The sequence below is a fragment of the Rhinopithecus bieti genome, unplaced genomic scaffold (assembly GCF_001698545.2).
Source record: "Rhinopithecus bieti isolate Rb0 unplaced genomic scaffold, ASM169854v2 scaffold_29928, whole genome shotgun sequence".
Classification (NCBI taxonomy): domain Eukaryota; kingdom Metazoa; phylum Chordata; class Mammalia; order Primates; family Cercopithecidae; genus Rhinopithecus; species Rhinopithecus bieti.
In genome coordinates this window covers 3,423,275-3,428,990 of record NW_016814053.1, presented here as the reverse complement: position 1 = coordinate 3,428,990, position 5,716 = coordinate 3,423,275, and positions in this window count along the sequence as shown.

Sequence of the window (5,716 nt, the reverse complement as noted above, 5' to 3'; positions counted from 1 at the left end):
AAAATGCATGTTCTGCTTTTAGAGAAATTAGATTTCCAGCAGAAATACAGAGAGCTAAGTTCCCATTACATCTTTGACTTGCAAATATGTCAATTTTGTGATTTTTAAAAATGTGCACCCCATGTTTATTGCAATGCTATTCACAATAGCCAAGACATGCAATCAACCCAAGTATTCAACAGACAAGTGGATAAAAGAGAATGTGGTATATATACAAAATGGAATACCATTCGGCCATTAAAAAGAATGAAATCCTGTCATTCACTGCAAGACGGATGGAACTGGAGGACACTATGTTAAGTGAAATAAGCCAGGCACAGAAAGTTAAACACCTCATGTTCTTACTCATATGTAGAAATTTTAAAAAGTTTACTCAGATATAAAAAGCAGAACAGAGGTTACTAGAGGCTGGGAGGGGCAGCAGAAGGGCAAGGACAGGGAGACATTTGTTAAAGAATACAAAATTACAGCTAGACAGGAGGAACAAATTCTAGTGTTTTATAGCACTATAGGATGACTAAACAATGTATTATATACTTTATTTTATTTTTATTTTTGAGACAGAGTCTTGCTCTGTTGCCCAGGCTGGAGTGCAGTGGTGTGCTCTCAGCTCACTGCAACCTCTGCCACCTGGGTTCAAGTGATTCTCCTGCCTCACCTTCCCGAGTAGCTGGGCTTACAGGTGAGCAGCACCACACCCGGCTAATTTTGTATTTTTAGTAGAGACGGGGTTTCAGGATCTTGGCCAGGCTGGTCTTGAACTCCTGACCTCGTGATCCACCCACCTCGGCCTCCCAAAGTGCTGGGATTACAGGCGTGAACCACCACATCCGGCTATATACTTTCAAATAGCTAGTAGAGATGGTACTGAATGTTCCCAAGAGAAAGAAGCAATAAATGTTTGAGATGATGGATATGTCCTCATCTGATCACTACACATTGTATGTATCGAAACATCAGTATGTACTCCCTAAATATGTATAATTATCATGTGTCAATTGAAAATAATTTTTAAAGAATCAGTATAATACCATCAGAGAGTTTTAGAAACAGGAAAAAAAATTGTCCATAATTTCCCTTTCACGCTAGCACAATTTCTGACATTTCTGTATTTTTCTACATAAATGTATAATTTTGCAGTTGAAAATAGTATAGTATACAATTTTGTATCTTATTTTGTTCACTTATCATCATAAGGTTTTCTTCATGTTATCACATGGGTTCCTAACTACACAATGGCTGCAGAATATTCTGTCAAGTGGTTAGAACCTACTTTGACAAACTAGTCCCCTAAAGTTATTGTTTCTCATTTTTAATCACTATACTGTTCCTTTTTGCATTTGGCTTTTTTCCTGCCTTTGGATTATTTTATTAGGATAAAGTCCCACACCTGAGATTATTGAGCTCAAGGACAGAAACAGAGCAGACAAGTCTCCTAACACTGGGTGGTGGGCTGCTTCCCACAGACTGAACCCTGCGGCTACTGCAGCACTATTCACAATAGCCAAGATACGCAGTCAACCACAGTCTCCATCAACAGATGAACGGATAAGAAAATGCGGTACATAGGCGCAATGGGGTACTCTTTAGCAATAACAAGGAATGAAGTTCTGTTATTCGTGGCAGCAAGGGTGGAGCTGGAGGACACTGTGTTAACTGGGATAACACCACGACGGTGACCAGAAGTGAAACCAGTCTCATCCTCTTTGCGGCTCCTTTCCTGACACACCTCAGCTGCCTCACCTCTGTTCTCAGCTCCTCACAGGGCAGCCCAGGTGAGCAGTTTTTGACTCTGTCCTATCCTGAAGTGGCCACAGGGACAGTGCCTGGCATCTGCCACAGACCATCGAGGGGCAATGAAGAAGTGGTCGGGGCAGAGGTAGCACTGCTTATCCACGAGGGCCGTGGCCAGCAGCAGCCCAGCCGCCAAGAGCACCTCTCGGCAGGTGAGGCCTCTCCTGCTGTCCTGGGGCTTCTGTTCCATGTCCATCTCCTCTGTAATTTCCTTCCAGGTACACCTTCTCCCTGCTAAGGTCTCCACCCAGGTACCTGGTCAGTCTGTGCTCTGGTTGGCCCCCAGGGACTGGTTTGGAAGCATCCTGGGATTCTGCAACAGCTTTCCATGGAGGCTTCCACTTCCTCCTCTTGTCCAGTCTACTCTCCACACAGCAAACAGGATTGTTTTTCTGCTGCCCCACGGCCCATAGCCATGCTGGCCCTGCACCCACCCGCCACTCCAGGCCTGCATGCAGCCTCTGTGATCTTTTTAGGAAAATGTTAATCAGAGTTCCGTCTTACTTGGTTGATGCTACTATACTTACTTATGGCATGTCAGGTCTTTCCAAGCCATTTGACAGTGGATAGAATGTTCAGTCACCAATATGACAATGCTTAGGGCTTTCCCCAAGGAATGCATGCAAAGAATATAACTTGAGTTCCTAATCATACTTGATTTAAAGTGTTGTTTGAATGCCAGGCTGCAAATGGGAGAAGAGTAGGAATTAAGGGCCTGGATTTGGAGTCAGACATACTCATTTTTTAATCCTACTGCTCCTGTGTGTTATTAGTCAGAAAAACGGAAATCAAGCCAGTAATTTCACAGAAAAGAGCTTCATAGAGGGAATTGGTTAAATTGGTATTGAAGACAAAAAGGGGACAGTGGGCCACCAAAGAGATCATAACTTCAGGAAGCAGCTACTGCCCCTGGGATGTTGGGAATAATTAAGTTCCTCTTCAAAGACTCAACTTCCTGGTCATAATTTGCAACACTATAAATCCCTACCATCTTCTTCTCTCCCCCTCTTCTTTTCACCTCCTTTTCCTGAAAATTGTGCATTTACCCTGCTTGGAAAAGTTTAAGTCTTAGCCAATCGCAATCAGCTTAGATTGTGTGGTCCAACCCCAGCCAATAGGGAAAGGACACAGAAACAGGAACTGCTTTAGGGATAAAAATCCCTTATCTCCTTTGTTCAGTGTGCTCTTGCAGTTGTTATGGACACAAGCAGCACCCTTCTGCAGAAGTAAAGTTGCCTTGCTGAGAAGCTCTCTGTCTGAGTGCTGGTTCTTCTTTGTGGCACTGAGCACTTGTTTCCAAAAAGGGCAAGGGGAACGAAGAGAAGAGGATGAGGTTATTAGAACCTAGAGGCTTAGAGTAGAAACACGTTGTAATTGGGACCTGGATTTCTGGGGAGTAGGTGCCAGTGGACCGGAGCTGGTATTTCTGAGGAGTTCATTCTGGGAGGGTAGAAAATGACTGCTGATTGGATAAAGAAAATGTAGTACATATACACCATGGAATACTATGCAGCCTTAAAAAATAATGAGATCATGTCTTTTGCAGGAATATGGATGGATTAGTTTCCTTAGGAAACTAATGCAGTAATAGAAAATCAAATACCACATGTTCTCCCTTGTAAGTGGGAGCTAAATGATGAGTACTCATGGACACAAAGAAGGGAACAACAGATACGGGGGCTTCTTTGAGGGTGGAAGGTGGGAGGATGGAGAAGAGCAGATGAGGAACTATTGCGTACTAGGTTTAGTACCTGGATAATGAAATAATCTGTACAACAAGCCCTCTGACATGAGTTTACTTATATCACAAACCTGCATATGTACCCTCAAACATAAAATAAAAGTTTAACAAGAAAGAAAACGGCCGTTGCTGAGGTGAAAAACCATTATTGAGATGATGCAGACAGAAACAGGAGGCAAACAGGAGGGAGCAAGTCTCCTCTCCCTCATCCAGCCTCAATGTCCTTCTGGCATGCCAACAAAACACCAGCCAGCTGACCTTACAGAAATGTGGTTTGCAGAATCCCCACCTCGGCATCACAAAGCACAGTACAAAAGGGCGGGTTTGCAACAGAAAGAAAATGGCTTAATTACCTTAGGTAAATTACATAGCCTCTCTAAGCTTCAATTCCTATACCTGTATAACGGGGAGAAATACCTCCTCTCAAGGTTACCGTAAGGATTAAGTGAGATAATGGATACAGATTGCTCAATAAGAACATTGAAAGTAGCTGCAGATCTATGTCCCTGATACCCCATCTTTAGCCTCAACATGGCAGCCAGAGGGAGACAAGGATAGGGAGAAAGATGGAAAGAGGAGAGAAGAGCAAGTAGGAGAAGGAGGAGGGAAGAATGGAAAGAATGCAAGAGGTACTTGGGACCACCATCAGAGAGAAGGGCAAAAGCCCTGTGGACCAGTCCCTGTCTCTCTGGGAAGGCTTTCCCCATGTTGAACAAATTACATGCTCCAGGTGCTTTTAATGACATCTGGGGTTGTGATTTCTGCAAAATCAAGAGAACTAATAAGAGTAGCTGGAGGTATGTGATCATTTTCTAAAAAGTTGAAGGCTCAGTGGTTTGGCAAAAGATGGCAGCAGGAGATCTTAATGAGTTAGACCACAAATTAATCTTGCCTTGTTTCTCCTTTAACTGTCATTTCCCCCTATATCTTTGACTGAGTCTAGCAGCTATTCAACTGTGTAATTAAGTCACTTCTAAGACAGCCAAGAAGCTGGGTCAGTACTATATGTTCTAGTGATCACTGGCTATCAAGGTAAAGCTTGAATTGATACTTTGAGCAGTTACCAAATGCATGCTGCCCCATTTTCATGGAAACTGGCAACTGAAAATGCTACTGGTATTCAGAACCCCACCGCCATAAACAAGTCCAAGGAGGGATAAAATCCAGAGCTAGCCTGATGCCTCCAACAATATTTCTCAAACTCTTAGGTTGGTGTAAAAGTAATTGAGGTTTTGGACTGTGAAATCTAAATCATTATAAGTAGGCTCAAACACATCTCTATTAATCAAAATAGAAACCATTACAATCAACACTTTTTTGCTAATGAGAAATAAGTTTATGACTGTAGCATAAAAATGTGTGCTTTGGGATTAGACAAACTCTCAGAAAGCATTTTCTACATCTTGCTGGTTGTGGAAGCGTTTTCCCTGCAAAAAGTTGTCGAGATGCCTGAAGAAGTGGTGACTGGTTGGCGAGAGGTCAGGTGAGTACGGCACATGAGGCAAAATTTCACAGCCCAATTCATTCAACTTTTGAAGTGTTGGTTGTATGAAGTGCAGTCAGGTGTTGTTGTGGAGAAGAATTGGGCCCTTTCTGTTGACCAATGCTGGTTGCAGGTGTGGCAGGTTTTGGTGCATTTCATTGATTTACGTGTTTTTTTTTTTTTTTTTTCTTCCAGAAAGCTGTAATGGATCAGACTGGCAGCAGACCACCAAACAGTGACCACGACATTTTTTTGATGCAAGTTTGGCTTTGGGAAGTGCTTTGGAGCTTCTCTTCTCGGTCCAACCACAGAGCTGGTTTGTTGTTGGTTGTTGAATAAAATCCACTTTTCACTGCATGTCAAAATCCAATGGACAGATGGTTCATTGTTGTTGCATAGACTAAGAGAAGATGACACTAAAAACGATGATTTTAAAAAAATGTTTGCTCAGCTCATGGGGCACCCACTTATCGAACTTTTTCACCTTTCTAATTTTCTTCAAATGTCAAGCAACCATAGAATGGTTGGCATTGAGTTCTTCCGCAGCTTCTCATGTGGTTGTAAGAGGATTGGCTTTGATGGTTGTTCTCAGTTGGTCATTGTTAACTCCCAATGGCCAGCCACTACACTCCTCATCTTCAAGGCTCTCCTCTCCTTTGCAGAATTTCTTTTTTTTTTTTTTTTTTTTTTTTTTTTTT